This window comes from Phodopus roborovskii, unplaced genomic scaffold (genome assembly GCF_943737965.1).
Source record: "Phodopus roborovskii unplaced genomic scaffold, PHOROB, whole genome shotgun sequence".
Lineage (NCBI taxonomy): Eukaryota > Metazoa > Chordata > Mammalia > Rodentia > Cricetidae > Phodopus > Phodopus roborovskii.
In genome coordinates this window covers 38,127-57,550 of record NW_026125863.1, presented here as the reverse complement: position 1 = coordinate 57,550, position 19,424 = coordinate 38,127, and the positions used below count along the sequence as shown (strand labels likewise).

The window sequence follows — 19,424 nt, the reverse complement described above, 5'->3', positions numbered from 1 at the left end:
AATTATTAAAATAGGACATTAGATAATCAATGATCAGTGGATTATTGTTCAACAATGTGGGACTCAAGTATTTTAGACCATCTAAATATTAATTATGTGATTAAATTATTTAAATAAATGATGACAGCATTGTTTACAAGTCTGGTTTGTAGCCACCTTAGGGAAGTGGATTATGTGACATCCATTATTTGACTATTTAGTTATAAAAAACAATGATTATATCATCCATGACACATGGAATTTCATCCTACCTTGTGGGGTCAAGTGCCACAGATATTCTAATTACATAATAAAAGTATTTTAATTGACAATTCATGTTAATACCCAAGATAATGTAAATATTTGTATAATTAAGCAAACCATTATTCCACTATTCCATAAAGAGTCCTGTAAATCTCCCTCTTGGGCTGTTAATGTGCAATATCATCACAGTTTATGATTCATTGTTTCAATTGATGATGATTATGTCCTTCATGACTGGAGACTGGCCATTCTTCCCTGCCAGTAAAATGCTACATCACCTCTTTATTGTGACAGTTATTTAATTATTTAAATTATTTAAACGATGGACAATGACATCATCAATTATCATTTGGGTGCAAATATCTGTCAGGGACATGGTTAGAAAGATTGTAGACATGGAAATAGCAGGTTCTGAATGATCTATGCATCACCCAGATTACTAAGGATGTTGGATGATTGAGTCCAGAAGGTTGCACGGTGCCCTCCAAGAAGTACAAGGACTTCACCAAGGCCGGCACGGTGGCCTGGGTGTTGACTACCTACTCTTCCTCCACATCTTCACATCGGTTGAGATCTACCATGAGAAGAAGGAGTGGCACTAGGAGGTCGGCACCATCACCAAGACCTGGCAAAAGGATGACGACTCAGAACATGAAAGAACATCTCTCTCTCAGCTCTGCGGGTGATGCCTTTCCTGCAGCCATCTTTATAGCTGATAGCAACATTTTAGCAACTACTGCTATGCCAGGTATAGGCCCATCATCTCAGGTACTGCCACACCCCAACAGAGATTCAGGCACTGGGGATGATGTCAGGCTGACAGTGTTCACCAGGCAAGACAGTATGGTTATCTGATTATTAACTTATGGAATTCTAAAAACCCGTGATGACAGCATAGTTTATCATGTCTCCCATATCTGCCCAGGAATTGATGATACAAAAAGTTCAACTACTTACATATTTAAAATTGCTATTATTAAATTGTTTCATTATATAATCTGTGAACCCTGAAGTTTGGTGCCACCTTGTGTGACTCAATTGTGACACATGATTTAACTATCTGATTATTTCATTATTCAAATCTGTCTTTTACTACTCCAGGAAGAGTGGAGTCTGGAACCACCTTGTTGGTCTTAATTGTCTCTTGTGATTTCATTATTTATTTATTTAATAAATGGGGATATCATTTGTTATCTCTCTAGGAATGAATTACGAGGAATTATCTCATTCATTCATTTTTTTTGTTCAAATCTATGGTTAAAAACTCAATGATCTCTTCAGGTTTGAGCAATCTTGTAGAAGTCACATATAAAACATCCACTTGTTTAATTTTTACATTTAATTATTAAAATCTGTCATTATTTATTCAGGGATCACATGAGATTTGGGGCTCCTTATGGGAGTCAATCATGCCAGACCAACACAACATGTAATACTAAACTTACTTAACTGTGAAATTAGGAAATTAAATCTTAATTCATCATTTAATTAACATATTTAAAATAAAGGTGATGTTTTGGACCGTAAGATAGTTTGGAGTCAGATTTTTGGAGTTGATGATGTGACATCATCTCAGTACTTGACTATTTAGCTATTTAAATAGACCATTGCATCAGAAATAGTTTTACGAGGTTGGTGCCATCTTGTCAGAGTTAATATAAAACTCCAACTAATTAATTAGCAATTTAAGTTTTTATATACATAATTATTCCAGGAAGAGAACAGTCTGACTTCTCCATGTGGGATTTAATTATGCACTACCATGTCATCATTCAAATATTTTTCATTTTATATTAATTATTAAAATCGATGAAAATGTTGTCCTTCATTACTGGAGTCTGTCCATTCCTCCCTGGGTGTTAAATGTGTGGCATATTTAATTATCTAAGTATTACTCCTGGACAATCACTGGAGTTTGGTTCCATCCTATGAAAGTTGAGTATGCATGACTTTCAAATTATTTACTTATTTGATTACCTATATAATGCAGGTACCATCCATTATGGGTTTGGCTGCTGTGTGATTGACACATATAGGAGATTGGTATCAAAAGCAGTGCACAGAGAATGACAGACACTGGGATATTAATTGATTATTGATCACATAATAATAGATCTTTAACGATCCCTAAGCCTACACTTTCAAATGGATTTTCGCCTTCTTGAAGGAAGTTAACAATGGAAAACTCAACTTTTGATGAATAATTGTGAGTCTCATTATCTTTTAAACCATAGTTACTTCTTAGAAGTGAGAACATTCATATACAGAAGTCTTTGACCAGTTTTTCCACAGATTATATTCTCCGATATCAGGTAATCTTGAATTGGGTAACCAGTAATAGCTGTAGGCAAGCTTCCAGAGATTTGGCTATGACTTGGTTAGGGGAATGAGTTGCTGACATTAAACGTTTTAGGAGATAGTTATCTTGGAAGCTTTTCATGTCCAATGATAACACTTTATCGAAGCTGCTCTCTGGTATTTGGCCCATGATACCAGGATACAGAATGCAAGCATTGTTGCCAGGCAACCTTTATGATCCAACATTCTGTCACTTTCTAGTGCACCTCCCACATGCTAAAATTAGCATACCCAATGATGGACTAAATTTACAACCTCACTGATTTTCTCGCAAAAACGATGCAGGGCTCTTTTTTGAGTTATACATATTTACCAGTCTCTCAAGCTACAACAAACCTATAGTTATATAAGCATGAAAAGGAAATAGTCATAGATTTAAATAATTAAGATATAATGAAGAATAATTGAATAATGACATGGTGGTGTGATGGGAGATGTCATTCTGTATATGTTTCTCATACTGGTTAATAATAAAGCACTGTTGGCCAATAGGAAAGGAAGATAGGAGGGACTAGGAGACAAGGAGGAAATAGGAAGTAGGAAGGAGGAGTCAAGATGGAGAGTGTGAAGAAAGCAGTATGCCGCCGGCTCCCTAGTAAGAAAAATACATAGATCAACAGAAATGGGTTAATAATTAAAGACAGAGCTAGCCGATAAGAAACAAGTAACCGGGCCAACAGTATTGTACCAAATACAGAGTCTCTGTGTATTATTTGGGGCTGGCGGCGTGGCGGCGGGACAAAACCAGGAGGCAGAAGGCGAAAAAAACCATACTTGTTACAGTGGTGCATACTTAAATCCCACATGGAGAAGTCAGACTGATTTCTTGCTGGAATCATGATTTATTTAAAAATTATATTGATAATTAATTAGTAGGCGTTTTATATTGACTCTGACATGATGGCACCAAATTCGTAAAACTATGGCTGATGAAAGGATCTATTGAAATAGCTAAATAATCAAGAAATGAAATGGTGTTACATCATCAACTCCCAAATCTGACTCCAGAAGGGACTTATGGTCCATAACATCATCTTTACCTTAAACACGTTAACTAAATGATGAATTATTATTTATTTTCCCTATTTTACAGTTAAATAAGTAAGTGTAGTATTAGATGATGTGATGGTCTGGCATGACTGACTCCCACAAAGAGATTCAAAACTCGAGTGATCACTGAATAAAAAATGACAGATCTTCATAATTAAATGAATAAAAATTAAACAAGTGGATGGTTTTTTGTACGTGACTCCTACAATATTGATCAAAACTGAAGAGATCCAAAGTCCAAAAGGGACTTACGGTCTAGAACATTACCTGTATTTAAATACGTTAATTAAATGATGAATTAATATTTAATTTCCTATTTCCTCAGATAAATGAGTAATTATAGTATTAGATAATATGATGGTCTGGCAAGATGGACTCCATGAGGTGCCTCAAAACTCCAGTGATCACTGAATACATGCTGACAGATTTTCATAATCAAATGAGTAAATACTAAACAAGTGGATAGTGTTTTATTCATAAAGCCTAAAAGATTGCTCAATAGTGAAAAGACATTGAGTTCTTAATCATAGATTTGAACAAAAAAATTAATGAATAAAGACATAATTTCTCATAATTCACCCCTGGAGAGATAACAAAATGATATCAACATTGATTTAAATAAATCAATAAATAATGAAATCACAAGAGACAATTTAACACCAACATGATGGATCCAGACTCCACTCTTCCTGGAGAAGAAAAAGACAGATTTGAATAGTGAAATAATCATATAGTTTGATCATCTGTCATGCTTGAGTCACACAAGGTGGCACCAAACTTCAGAGTTCACAGATTATATAATGAAACAATTTAATAATTACATCTTTAAAGTAGTAAGTCGTTGACCTTTTTTATATCATCAATTCATGGGAAGACTGGCCAGATATGAAAAAGTATGGTGTAGTCAGGGAATTTTAAAATTCCATAAGTTAATCGTCAGATACTCACACTGTCTTGCCTGGTGAATTCTGTTTGCCTGGTATCCTCACCTGTGCCTGAATCTCTATTGTGTTGCTGTAGGATCTGAGGTAATTGGCCCATTCCAGGTTCTGGGTCATCATCCTTTCGCGAGGTCTCGGTGATGATGCCGATCTCCTTGTGCCACTAATTCTTATCATCATAGATCACAACCGATGTGAATGAAGATGTGTAGGAAGAGCAGGTAGTCAACACCCAGACCACCATGCCGGCCTTGGTCAAGTCCTTGTATTTCTCAGAGGGCACCATGCAATCTTCTGGACTCAATCATTTAGTATCCCTAGTCCCCAGGGAGATGCATAGATCATTCAGAAAATGCTCTGCCCTTGTCTACAACTTTCCTAACCTTGTCCCTGACAGATATTTGCATCCTAATGGCAATCAGTGATAGCAATGACTGTCATTTAAATAATTGAAAGAATTAATAAGTCAGTAATAGCTAACTGTCTCAATAAAGTGGTGATGTAGCACTTAACTGGCAGGGAAGCATGGCCAGACTGTAGTCATGAAGAATGCCAACATCATCAACTGTAACAATGAATCCTAAAATGTGATGATATTGCACATTAACTCCACAAGAGGGAGCTTTTGTGAAGTTAATGGAGGATTTTTGGTTTACATAACTATAGAGATATTTACATTAGCTGGGGTATTAACACAAATTGTCAATTTATATACTTTAATTCTGTAATTAGATGATCTCTGGCTCCAAATTCCAGGTGTCATGGACGATATAAACATTGTTTTATATATTTAAATAATCAAATTATGAGTTCATGTAGCATCATTCAGTTCCAGTTCCCTAAGGTGGCTCCAAACCAGACTCGAGAACGATGCTGTTGTGATTAATTTAAATATTTTAGCTATGTAATTCATAATTAGATTGTCTATAATAATTGCCTGCCTGGAATAATTGCCTGGAATCACAATGCACTGATCATGGATTATCTAATGTCCTATTTTAATAATCAAATAACAACATAATTAGAGGATGAAATGGTCTGCCATACTCGACACAATTGGCTCTCAGTTGAATCCCATATGATTGTGTGAAACTCCCAGGTTCATCCCTTATTTAATCTCAGAGTTGAGTAATAAAATGTTTAAATGCTGAAATGTCATTTTGTATGCAGGGTTTTTAGAAGATAGCACATATTTAATGTTGGACGGCTGCCTCAAAAGAGATCGACTGAAATCCAATAATCACTAAGTCTAATCTAACAAATGGATTACCACCTTCCTGAAGGAAGTCAACAATGACAAACTGACCTTTTGATGAATAATTGTGAGTCTTATTTGTCTTTTGTTCCATAGTGTGACTTCTTAGGAGAGAGAGTATTCATAAACAGAAGAATTTGAACTGTTTCTCCACAGACTACGTTCTCTGATGATTAGGTAATCTTGAATTTGGTAACCAGTAAAAGCTGTAGGCAAACTTCCAGAGATTTGGCTATGACTTGTTTAGGCAAATCAAATGCTGTCATAAATAGTTTTAGGAGATCTTTTTCTTGGGACACTGTAATGTCCCATGATAACACTTTCTTGATGATGCTCTCTGGCCCTTGGCCCATGATATCAGGATACAGAATGCAAGCAGGGTTGCCAGGCAATATTTATGAACCAACATTTTGTCACATTCTAGTGCCCCTCCAACATGCTAAAAGTAGTCTACCCACCGATGAACTAACCTTACAGCCTCACTGGTTTTCCCACAGAAACAAAGCAGGGCTCTTTCTTTTGAGTTCTACATATTTACCAGTCTCTCAAGCTACAACATGCCTATAGTGACAAAAGCATGAAAACAAAAGCATCATTATGCCATTCAAGTACATTTATGAGTATTTTAGACCTGTTTTTCTATGCTTCAATTTTCTCATTTCTAGATGGAAACAATAAAATTAATCACATCTAACATGATACTTTTCTCTTTATTGAAAATAAAATAAACTCCTCTTCAGTCTCTTACCTTTAGAGGAGCTTGATCCCATCTTTTCCCAGAGTTGTTTGCATTTGCATTTGGCTGATGACTAAGGATTTGGAGCCCTGTATTATGTTTATTTCAGTCATTTTGGATTCCTCAATTGATAGTTCTCTATTAAGTCCTGTACCACGCTTTCTTATATGGTTATTAAGAGTTATTTATTGTTGATGGTGTGTCATGTTATCAGCCAGACAGAGTTCATTAGATGAGATTCCATGATCAGGAGATTATTCAATTATTCCATTTCTAAAATCGGTGGTGACTGTGTCCTTCATGGGTCAGTTCTGTAGCAAGCTCTCAGAAACGGATGATGCGAACCAGCACAGTTATTTTAAATCGTGTAATCATTCTATTGTTAAAAATCTATGATTACATAATCAGTTATCACTGGATAATGCAGTGTCCTTCATTCTCTGGGCACTGCTTCTGGTACTGGTCTCCTGCTGTGTCAATCGCACAGCACTCAAATGACGGATGACACCATCATTACTTATGCAATCAAATAAGTTAATAATTGGATATACTTGCATACTTAACTTTCATATGATGGAATGAAACTCCAGTGATTTTCAAGGAAGTAGTACTTAGAAAAGTAAATAATGCCACGCGATTAACTCCCAGGGAGGAAGGGCTAGACTCCAGTCATAAAGAAGAATATCTTCATCGATTTAAATAATTAATATATAATGAAAAATTATTGAATAATGACATGGTGGTGCATACTTAAATCCCACACGGTGTAGTCAGACCGATCTCATCCTGGAATAATGATGTATTTAAAAATTTAAAAAGATAATCAATTAGTTGGCATTTTATATTAACACTTACGAGGTGGCACCAAAGTCCTAAACCTATCGAAGATGAAATGATTTATTTACATAGCTAAATGATGAAGTAATGAGATGATGTTGCAACATCAACTCCCAAAATCTGACTCCAAAAGGCACTTATGGTCCATAACATTACCTTTATTTTAAATACATTAATTAAATGATCACCACCAAGGTGAAGATGTGGAGGAAGAACAGGGAGCAAACACCCAGAAAACTGTGCCTGCTTCGGTGAAGTCCTTGTATTTCTCGGAGGGCACCATGGAATCTTCTGGACTCAATCATCCAGCAATACGTGTATCTGGGTGATTCATTGATCATTCAGAAACTGCCGTTTCCATTTCTACAACCTAACCAACCTGGTCCCTGACAGGCATTTTCACCCTAATCATAATCGATGATCCACGGTCTGCCGTTCAATTAATTTAAACAATTAAATAAGTCAGTAACAGCTAACCATCACAATAGAGAGGTGAGGTAGCATTTAACTGACAGGGAAGCATGTCCAGACTCCAATCATGATGGATGTCATCATCATCAATTGAAAAAATTAATCATAAAATGTGATGACATTGCATATTAACTCCCAAGAGGGAGCTTCACAGGACTCTTCATGGAATAGAGGGTTATTGGTTTACATAATTATACAACTAATTACAAATAATCAAATAAAGAGTTGATGTAACATCATCCACTTTCATAAGGTGGCTCCAAACCAGACTCGTGAACAATGCTTGTCATCATTAATTTAATTACTTAATTAACTTAATTATATAATTAATATTTAGATGGTCTAAAATACGTGACTCCCACATCGTGGAACAATAATCCACTGATCATGGATTATCTAATGTCCTATTTTAATAACTAAATAATAACATGATCAGAAAAGTATATGGTCTGCCATACTCGACACAAGTTGTCACTCACCTGCCTCCCACAAGACTGTGTGAAACTCCCCGGTTCATCCCTTATTTAATCGCAGACTTGAGAAGTAAAACGTGTAAATGCTGAAATGTCATTGTGCATGCAGGGTTTTAGAAGATACCCCATATTTGATGTGGGACAGCTGCCTCAGGGGAGATGAACTGCATTCCAATAATCACTAAGTCTACTCTAACAAATGGATTATCACCTTCCTGAAAGAATTTAACAACGGAAAACTCAACTTTTGATGAATAATTGTGAGTCTTATTATCTTATAATCCATAGTTTTACTTCTTAGGAGAGAGAGCTTTCATAAACACGAGACTTTGAACTGTTTCTCCACCAACTATGTTCTCTGATATTAGGTAATCTTGAATTGGGTAACCAGTAATAGCTGTAGGCCAATTTCCAGACATTATTCTATGACTTGCTTAGGGGAATCAAATGCTGTAATCAAAAGCTTTAGGAGATAGTTACCTTGGGAGGTTGTAATGTCCCACAGTTTATCGAAGCTGCTCTCTGGTTCTTGGCCCATGATACCAGGAGGCAAGCAGGGTTGCCAGGCAACATTTATGATCCAACATTCTGTCCCATTCTAGTGCCCCTCCCACATGCTAAAGTTACATACCCACCAATGGACTAACCTTACAGCCTCACTGATTTCCTCACAAAAACAAAGCAGGGCTCTTCTTTTGTGTTATACATATTTACCAGTCTCTCAAGCTCACAACATGCCTATAGTGATATGAGCATGAAAATGAAAGCATCATTCTGCCATTCAAGTACGTTGATGAGTATTTAAACCTATGTTCTATGCTTCGATTTTCTCATTTCCAGGGTGGAAACAGTACCATTGATCGCCTCTACCATAATCCTTTTCTATTTACTGAAAAGAAAATGAACTTCTCTTCATTCTCCTACCTTTAGAACAGCTTGTTCACATGGTTTTTCAGAGTTGTTTTGATTTACATTTGGCTGATGACTAAGGATTTTGAGCACTGTCTTACGTTTCTTTCAGTCATTTTTGATTCCTCAATTGATAATTCTCTCTTAAGGTCTGTACCCCACTTTATGATATGGATATTTAGAGTTAGTTAGTGTTGGTGGTGTGTCATGTTTTCAGCCGAACAGAGTACATTAGATAAGATTCTCTGATCATGAGATTATTAAGTTACTCGATTTTTTAAACTGGAGTTGAGTGTGTCCTTCTTGGGTCAGTTTTGTTGCAACCTCTCAGAAACTGTTGATGCGAAACAATAAAGTTTTTTAAATCGTTTAATCACTCGAACATTAAAAATCTATTATTATGTAATCAGTAATCACTGGATATCCCAGTGTCCCTCATTCTCTGGGCACTGCTTCTGGGACCAATCTCCTGCTGTGTCAATCGCACAGCAGCCCAACCTATAATTGTTGGCGCCATCATTATTTATGTAATCAAATCAGTAAATCATTGGATACTCCTGCACACTTAAATTTCATAAGACGGAACCAAACTCCAGTGACTGTCATGGGAGTAATACTTAGATAAGTAAATAATGCCACATGATTAACTCGCAGGGAGGAATGACCAGACCTCAGTCGTGAAGGACCACATCTTCATCGATTTAAACAATTATTATATATTGAAAAATTATTGAATAATGACATGGTGGTGCATACTTAAATCTCACATGTAGGAGTCAGACTGACCTCTTCCTGGAATAATGATTTATTTTAAAAAATAAATTGACAATTGGAATTAGTGGGTGTTTATAATAACAGTGACAAGATGGCACCAAAGTAGTAAAGCTATGGCTGATGTAATGATCTATTTAAATAGCTACATAATCTAGTAATGAGATGATGTTACATCATCAAGCCCCCCAACATCTGACTCCAAAGGGACGTATGGTCCATAACATCATCTTTCTTTCAAATACATTAAATAAATGATGAATTTTTATTTCATTTCTTATTTTACAGTTCAATAAGTAAGTGTATTAGATGATGTGATGGTCTGGCATGATTGACTCCCATAAGGAGGCTCAAAACTACAGTGATCACTGAATACATAGTGATAGATTTTCATAATTAAATGAATAAAAATTCAACAAGGGGATGGTGTTTTATACGTGACTCCTACAAGATTGCTCAGAACTGAAGAGGTCATTGAGTTTTTAATCATTGACTTGAAAAAATAAGTGAATGCATAATGAGATAATTTCTCATAATTCACCCCTAGTGAGTTAACAAAATGATATCAACATTGATTTAAATAAATAAATAAATAATGAAATCCCAAGAGACAATTAACACCACCAAGGTGGGTACAGACTCCACTCTTCCTGGACTAGAAAAAGACAGATTTGAAGAATGAAATAACCAGATAGTTAGATCACCTGTCACACTTGAGTCACACAAGGTGGCACCAAACTTCAGGGTTCACAGATTATATAATGAAACAATTTAATAATTACATCTTTACATATGTAAGTAGTGGAACTTTTTTGTCTAAAATACATGACATTGTGGAACAATAATAATTTTATATATTGAAAAATTATTGAATAATGACATGGTGGTGCATACTTAAATCCCACATGAAGAAGTCAGACCCTTCTCTTCCTGGAATAATGATTTATTCAAAAACTTAAATTGATAGTTAATAAATAGGCATTTTATATTAACTCAGACGAGATTGCACCAAACTCGTAAACCTATGGATGATGTAATGATCTATTTCTTTTTTTTGTTTGTTTTAATTTTTTTTATTTAATTTTATATAACAAAGTCCAATTAAATGAAAACAAACATTTATACACAATATTTGGGAATTTGGGCGTCGTTCTTTCCAAACTACTTCCTGCTGGTAAGGGGCGCTGTCTTGGGGGATTCGAAGAAGATTCAGATATCCTAGCTGTAGTCTGTAGGGCTGTTTTGTCCAGCTGTTTGGAATGTAGGATCAGCTTGTACTCTGTTTCAGGCGGTCTGGTGTGATCAAACCACATTAGTCTGGAAGGAATCCACATCTTTTCATTTTCTGTGGAAACAAAAATAGAAATACTTTTCCCCAGTAACTTGTTCTTCAACTTAAATTTTGGAGTCAAAGCGTTTTTTTTTTTTTTTTTTTTTATTATTATTATTTTACATGTCGATCCCAGTTCCCTCTCCCTCCCTCCCTCCCTCCCTCCCCCAAGCCCTCCCTCTCTCCTTCCCTCCCTTTTGCCCTCTCTAACCTCTCCCATGCACTCTAAACACCCTCCCCTCCCAACCCCCCACCACAATACAATATGTAGGGGAATGCCATCCAGTTGGGGTCATGTAGATCTGACAGGTCCTGTGAAGTAGGGACCAGGGCTTCTCTCCTATCTCTAGAATAAGGCAGTTATCCCTCCATGGGGGATATGTTTGCAAAGTCCTTTTGTGCACCAGGGATACATCCTGGCTCCACTGTCTGAGGTCTCTTAGGCTGCTCAGACCTTCTGGCTGAGACCCATATTCAGGGGGGTCCGAGTCAGACCCCTGTTGGCTTCCCAGCTATCAGTCTAGTGTCCCTTAGCTCCTCCTTGTTCAGGTAAGCTGTCTCTATGTACTTCTACCGCATGGTTTTGTCCTCTCCATCTGCATCTGGGTTCTAGTTTGACTCAGTGTTTATGTATGGGTGTTTGCTCCTGTTTTCAACAGGCATTAGTTGAGGACTCCATGGAGAAGTTAGTTGTTGATCTCACTCTCCGGGAAGGGCATTTATGATAGCCTTTCCACGGAAGCTGAGATTGTTAGTTGGGAGCAGTCTTGTAGTTCCCTCGACCTTTCTTTGTGTTCAACTTTATCTTCAAACCAATATTGGCTCCCTCTTTTATGTTCTCTCTCTCTGTCTCTGTCTCTCTCTCTCTTTCCTATTTTCCATTCCTAACCAGGCTCAATCCTCCTGGTCGCACATGCCTTCCTCTCCTCCCTCTCATTTTCTCCTACTTCTCTCTCCATTAGCTGTCCTCCCCCACTATACCTGAGGTCTGGGGGACTTGTCCCTTCCCAGTTCTGTGAGGGACTTTATATGAATCTCTTAGAATACAACTTGTATCCTAGTTCCTCTGGTGATGTGAATTATAGGCTGGTGATCTTTTGATCTAGGTCTAAAATCCATATATGAGTGAGTACATACTGTGTTCCTCTTTTTGTGGCTGGGTTACCTCATTCAGGATGGTTTCTTCAAGTGCCATCCACTTGCCTGCGAATTTCAAGATACCATTATATTTTCTGCAGAGTAGTATTCCATTGTGTAGATGTGCCACATCTTCATTAACCATTCTTCAATTGAAGGGCATCTTGGTTGCTTCCAGGTTCTTGCTATTACAAATAGTGCTGCTATGAACATAGTTGAACAGATGTCTTTGTTGCATTGATGTGAATCCTTTGGGTATATGCCTAAGAGGGGGATTGCCGGGTCCTGTGGTAAACTAAATCCCATTTTCCTGAGGAACCGCCATACTGATCTCCAAAGTGGCTGTATGAGTTTGCACTCCCACCAGCAGTGGAGGAGTGTTCCACTTTCTCCACATCCTCTCCAACATAAGTCATCACTGGTGTTTCTAATTTTAGCCATTCTGGCAGGGGTAAGATGGTATCTCAAAGTTGTTTTGATTTGCATTTCCCTGACAGCTAAGGATGTGGAGCATTTCCTTAAGTGTCTTTCAGCCTTTTTGATTTCCTCTATTGAGAATTCTTTCTTCAGTTCTGTACCCCATTTTTTAATAGGGTTATTTGGTGTTTTGTTGACTAGTTTCTTGAGTTCTTTGTATATTTTGGAGATCAGCCCTTTGTCGGATATAGGATTAGTGAAAATCTTTTCCCAGTCAGTGGGCTGCCGTTTGGTCTTGTCAACTGTGTCCTTTGCCTTACAGAAGCTTCTAAGTTTGAAGAGGTCCCATTTATTAATTGTTTCTTTCAGTGTCTGTGCCCCTGGAGTTATGTTCAAGAAGCGGTCTCCTATACCAATTTGTTCAAGGGTACCTCCTACTTTCTCTTCTAAGAGGTTCAATGTGGCTGGATTGATGTTGAGGTCTTTGATCCATTTGGACTTGAGTTTTGTGCATGGCGACAGACATGGGTCTATCTGCAGTCTTCTACACACCCTCATCCAATTGTGCCAGCACCATTTGTTGAAGATGCTGTCTTTGCCCCATTGTATAATTTTAGCTGTTTTGTCGAAAATCAGGTGTTCATAGGTGCGTGGATTAATATCAGGATTTTCAATTCGATTCCATTGGTCTACCTTTCTATTTTTATGCCAATACCAGGCTGTTTTCAGAACTATAGCTCTGTAGTAGAGCTTAAAGTCAGGAATGGTGATGCCTCCTGATGTTCTTTTATTGTATAGGGTTGTTTTGGCTATCCTGGGTCTTTTGTTTTTCCATATAAAGTTGATTATTATCCTTTCAAGGTCGGTGAAGAATTGTGGTGGGATTTTAATGGGGATTGCATTGAATCTGTAGATTGCTTTTGGTAAGATTGCCATTTTTACTATGTTTATCCTACCTATCCAAGAGCATGGGAGGTCTTTCCATTTTCTGGTATCTTCTTTAATTTCTTTCTTTAGAGTCACAAAGTTCTTATTATATAGATCTTTTACTTGTTTGGTAAGCGTTACACCAAGATACTTTATGTTGCTTGTGGCTATTGTAAAGTGTGATGTTTCTCTGATTTCTTTCTCTGCCTCTTTGTCGTCTGAAAAAAATAGGGCTACTATTTTTTTTTTTGAGTTTATCTTCTATCCTGCTAGTTTGCTGAAGGTGTTTATCAGCTGTAGGAGTTCCCTGGTAGAGTTTATTGGGTCGCTTATGTAAACTATCCTATCATCTGCAAATAGAGACAGTTTGACTTCTTCCTTTCCAATTTGGATGCCCTTGATCTCCTTTTGTTGTCTTATAGCATTAGCTAGAATTTCTAGTACGATATTGAAGAGATATGGAGAGAGAGGACAGCCTTGTCTTGTTCCTGATTTTAGAGGAATTGGCTTAAGTTTCTCTCCATTCAGTTTGATGTTGGCAGTTGGTTTGCTGTATATTGCTCTTATTATGTTTAGGTATGTTCCTGTTATCCCTGACCTCTCTAATACCTTTATCATGAAAGGGTGTTGAATTTTATCGAAGGCTTTTTCTGCATCTAGGGAGATAATCATATGGTTTTTCTTTTTCAATTTGTTTATATGGTGGATCACGTTGATAGATTTTCGTATGTTAAACCATCCCTGTAGTCCAGGTATGAAGCCTACTTGATCATGGTGGATGATTTCTCTGATGTATTTTTGAATTCGGTTTGCCATTATTTTATTGAGTATTTTTGCATCGATGTTCATCAGGGATATTGGTCTGTAGTTTTCTTTCTTAGTTGTGTCTTTGTGAGGTTTGGGTACCAAAGTTATTGTGGCCTTATAAAAAGAGATTGGCAATAAACCTTCTGTTTCTATCTTGTGGAACAGTTTGAGGAGTAGTGGTATTAGTTCTTCCTTGAATGTCTGGTAGAATTCTGCACTGAATCCATCTGGCCCTGGACTTTTTTTCGTTGGAAGGCTTTCGATGACTGCTTCTATTTCATTTCGGGTTATAGGTCTATTTAAGTTGTTTGTCTGTTCTTGATTTAATTTTGGTAAGTGATAGTTATCCAGAAACTTGTCCATTTCCTTTGAATTTTCAATTTTTGTGGAATACAGATTTTCGAAGTATGACCTGAAAATTGTCTGGATTTCCTCTGTGTCTGTTGTTATGTTCCCCATTTCGTTTCTGATTTTGTTAATTTGCATGTTCTGTCTCTGCTTTTTCGTTAATTTGGATAAAGGTTTATCAATCTTGTTGATTTTCTCAAAAAACCAACTCTTTGTTGCATTGATTTTTTGTATTGTTTTCCTGGTTTCTATTTTGTTGATTTCAGCCCTCAAGTTGATTATTTCCTGGCGTCTGCTCCTGCGGGGTGAATTCTCTTCTCTCTGTTCTAAGGTTTTCAGTTGGGCTGTTAATTCATTTATGTGACTATCCTCTGTTTTCTTCATATGGGCACTTAGTGCAATGAACTTCCCTCGTAGCACTGCTTTCAAGGTGTCCCATAAGTTCGGGTATGTTGTATCCTCATTCTCGTTGAATATTAGAAATTCTTTAATTTCTTTCTTTATTTGTTCTTTGACCCAGGAGTGGTGCAATTGCACATTGTTAAGTTTCCATGAGTTTGCAGGTTTTCTGCTATTTGTATTGTTGTTGAATTCCAATTTTAAAGCATGGTGGTCCGATAAGATACAGGGGACTATTTCTATTCTCTTGTATCTGTTGAGGTTTGTTATGTCTCCTAGTATGTGGTCGATTTTAGAGAAGGTTCCATGTGGAGCAGAGAAGAAGGTATATTCTTTTGTCTTTGGATGGAATGTTCTATAGATGTCTGTTAGCCCCAGTTGAGACATAACTTCTGTTAATTCTTTTGTTTCTTTGTTGAGTTTCTGATTTGTGGTCCTGTCTAGTGTTGAGAGTGGTGTATTGAAGTCTCCCACTATAAGTGTGTGAGGTTTTATATGAGCTTTGAGTTTTAGTAGTGTTTCTTTTACGAATGTGGGTGGCTTTGTATTAGGGGCATAGATGTTCAGAATTGAGACTTTGTGTTGATGGATTTCTCCTGAGATGAATATGAAATGACCGTCTTCATCTCTTTTGACTAGTTTTGGTTTGAAGTCTAGCTTGTTAGATATTAGGATAGCTACGCCTGCTTGCTTCTTATTTCCATTTGATTGGAAAATCTTTTCCCAACCCTTTACCCTGAGGTAATGTCTATCTTTGGAGCTAAGATGTGTTTCTTGTATGCAGCAGAAGGATGGGTTCTGTCTTCGTATCCATTCTGTTAATCTGTGTCTTTTTATAGGTGAGTTAAGACCATTAATGTTGAGGGTGAGTAAGGACCATTGATTGTTGATGGTTGTTTGATTTAGGTTTGTTGTTGGCAGTGGTATTGTGAATATATTTGTTCTGCTTCACCCTAGGTTTCTGGTGTAGTTGGATTATCTGTTGCCTACATTTTTGTGGGCGTAGTTACCTTCCTTGGGTTGGAATTTTCCTTCCAATACTTTCTGTAGGGCTGGATTTGTAGATACATATTGGGAAAATCTGGTTTTGTCATTGAATATCTTGTTCTCTCCATCTATATTGACTGAGAGTTTTGCTGGATATAGTAGCCTAGGCTGGCATCCGTGTTCTCTTAATACTTTTAGAACATCTATCCAGGACCTTCTGGCCTTGAGGGTTTCCATGGAGAAGTCAGGTGTAATTTTGATAGGTCTGCCTTTATATGTTACCTGTCCTTTTTCCTTCGCTGCTCTTAATATTCTTTCTTTATTCTGTATGCTAGGTGTTTTGATTATTATATGTCGAGGGGTCTTTTTTCTTAGGTCCAGCCTATTTGGGGTTCGGTATGCTTCTTGTACTTTCATGGGCATGTCCTTCTTCAGATTTGGAAAGTTTTCCTCGATGATTTTGTTGAATATGTTTTCGGCACCTTTGAGCTGGGCTTCCTCACCTTCCTCTATGCCTATTATTCTTAGGTTTGGCCTTTTCATGGTGTCCCCACATTTCCTGGATATTGTGTGTTAAGGATTTGTTGGATTTATGGTTTTCTTTGGTCGATGAATCTATTTCTTCTAGTTTATCTTCTGCGCCTGAGATTCTCTCTTCCATCTCTTGAATTCTATTGGTTATGCTTGTGTCCGTGGTTTCCGATTTTTTGCCCAGCTTTTCAATTTCCAGCTTTCCTTCCATTTGTGTTGCCTTTATTTTCTCAATTTCGGTTTTCAAATCTTGAACCGTTTCCTTCACCTGGTTAATTGTTTTTTCTTGGCTTTCTGTACTTTCCTTAAGGAATTTGTTCATTTCTTCCACTTTTTTGTTTGTTTTTTACTCTATTTCTTTAAGGGATTTTCTCATATCTTCTTTGAGGGCCTCTATCATTTTTATGATGGTGATTTTTAAGTCGTACCCTTCTGCTTCCTCTGCTTTGTTGTTGTGTTCCATTCTAGTTGGTGTAGATTCCCTAGATTCTGGTGGTGTCATGTTTGTCTTTCTGTTGTTAGGTGTTCTCTTGTATTGCCTTCTTCCCATAGTTTCTTCCTGTAGGTGTTGGTGGTGTCTCTTCCCTCTCTCTATGATCCTTCCCAGATGGGCTTATGTGGATCAAAGATTCAATGTCTGTATCTCTGTGTGGTCCAAGCTCTCTAGGAGGCTTCTCTCTGGCCAATAGCCGGCAGAAGGGGACGAGGGCTGGACTGGAACTTGAGAAGGTTTTGCAGGGTAGTGGGATCTCACTGGAAACTGGCGCTCTCCAGCTGAGACCTCGTTCTTTGGCAGGGGCCCGGATTTGTGGGTCAAGGATCTTGCCTGCAGGAACTCCAAGTGGACCAGCAGAGATAGGCGGATCTCTGGGAGGGGCCTGGGACTCCAGCAGAGGACTGGAAAAATATGGAACGCTTCACGAATTTGCGTGTCATCCTTGCACAGGGGCCATGCTAATCTTCTCTGTATCGTTCCAATTTTAGTATATGTGCTGCCGAAGCGAGCACGAGCATAAATTCTTTGAATATTTAAATGATGCACAATGAATCCAAGAGAAAACAAAATTAATTTATGTCCAGTTGTAATTTCCATGACTGGACACATAAGGTAAAATGCTGTGGAAACTCTTAATGGGAGGAGAAATTTCTCTGGGAAAGTTCATGATGACTGTCACATGCAAAGCGGCGCTATTTCTTATGAAAAGGTTGGTATGGGGCTTTGGGGGGCTACCAAGTACGCCTGGATATGAGCCAGAGGCCTATCATTGACAGCCTGGTGATCTCAGTGCCAGGTCATGCCCATAATTTATTTTCCTAAATTGCAGCACCAGGAAAGATTTTCATATGTGCCAAAAGGGTATTTGAAGGTTATATGTACGTGAGAGAGAACCTGTGGTGACTTAGAATCTGTCCACTTTGTTCACCTTGTGCTTGTTGGTGCTTCTGGTGTAAACAGTGTTCTCTCTAGCACTCCAGTATTTCATGGAAAAGACATTTGTCTTTGCTGGTCACATATGTGCTCTGGCTTACAAAACTCCCCCAGGCCTTCCATGAAGTGTTCTGTCCTAGAGGCAAAGAACTATACTCTAAGGCAAACTGGGGACCCTCCCCTCTTTAGCCTTGTGCATGTGGAAATTTCATTTGAACAGGATTCTGCATGGAACAGAAGCCTGGCTTTGGCTGGCAGCTCCATATCTTGAGCAGTTCCTAGGTTATTGCTATTGCATCTGCATTTATGCCTTTGTGTAATTCTCAAAACAACCCTGGAGGTAGGAGGCAGTTATAGTTCCCACTTCCTGTATGTGGAAACAGGCTTGGATGCAGTGATGTTAGTAGAGTTACTCACGCAGTCTAGGGCGTTGTAAAAATTGAATGTTCTTCATGAAAATAGACTTCTGGCTTAGTAAGCACAAGGAGCAGGTGAGATTGCCTTCTACCCAGCCACAATTGCTTGGCAAGAAGGGTGGCTTCACATTTTAAAGGATGTCTCTTGCTTCATGGCCTCTACCCTCACACAGATTTGCCTTACCCTCTGGTTGACTGATTTTGGGGCATTGTGCTCCGCAGTGACTGTCCAAAGACACTCTCTAGTTCTGCCCATGTGGCAAGCTGTGTGCCTTCATGCTCTTTACTAGCACAATGCTTCAGTGTCTCCAAACAGGCTTACTCGGAGCCACAGCACCAGACTTTACCCTCCTCCCTGTCTCTCTCTTCCTAAACAAGGACATTCTGAAGAATGCCCCAACCAAGTGGGACATCTAAGATGTGTAGACCTTTATCTCTCCTCCCAGCTGATGGCACACAGAGTGCTAGGTTGACACCAACTAGGATCATGACTTCATCTTCAGGCTTTGGCACAGCTTTACTTGGCCATCGTTGACAGACTCTCAGCCTCTATGCATGGCAGAATGAAATACATCTCTCATATCCCAGAATGGAAAGGAGGCTACAGGCAGACACATGTCTCCTTCCTAAACTGGAGATCTGTAGATGGTAA

The 19,424-nt window shown here is 38.0% G+C and overlaps 1 non-coding gene across 1 annotated transcript; it reads right to left on the bottom strand.

Annotated features, from left to right (window-relative positions):
• Positions 1–17,828: 17,828 nt before the first annotated feature.
• LOC127217848 (U6 spliceosomal RNA) lies at positions 17,829–17,935 on the bottom strand. Its single transcript, XR_007834125.1, has one exon. It is a non-coding gene; the product is annotated as a U6 spliceosomal RNA (small nuclear RNA).
• Positions 17,936–19,424: the final 1,489 nt, after the last annotated feature.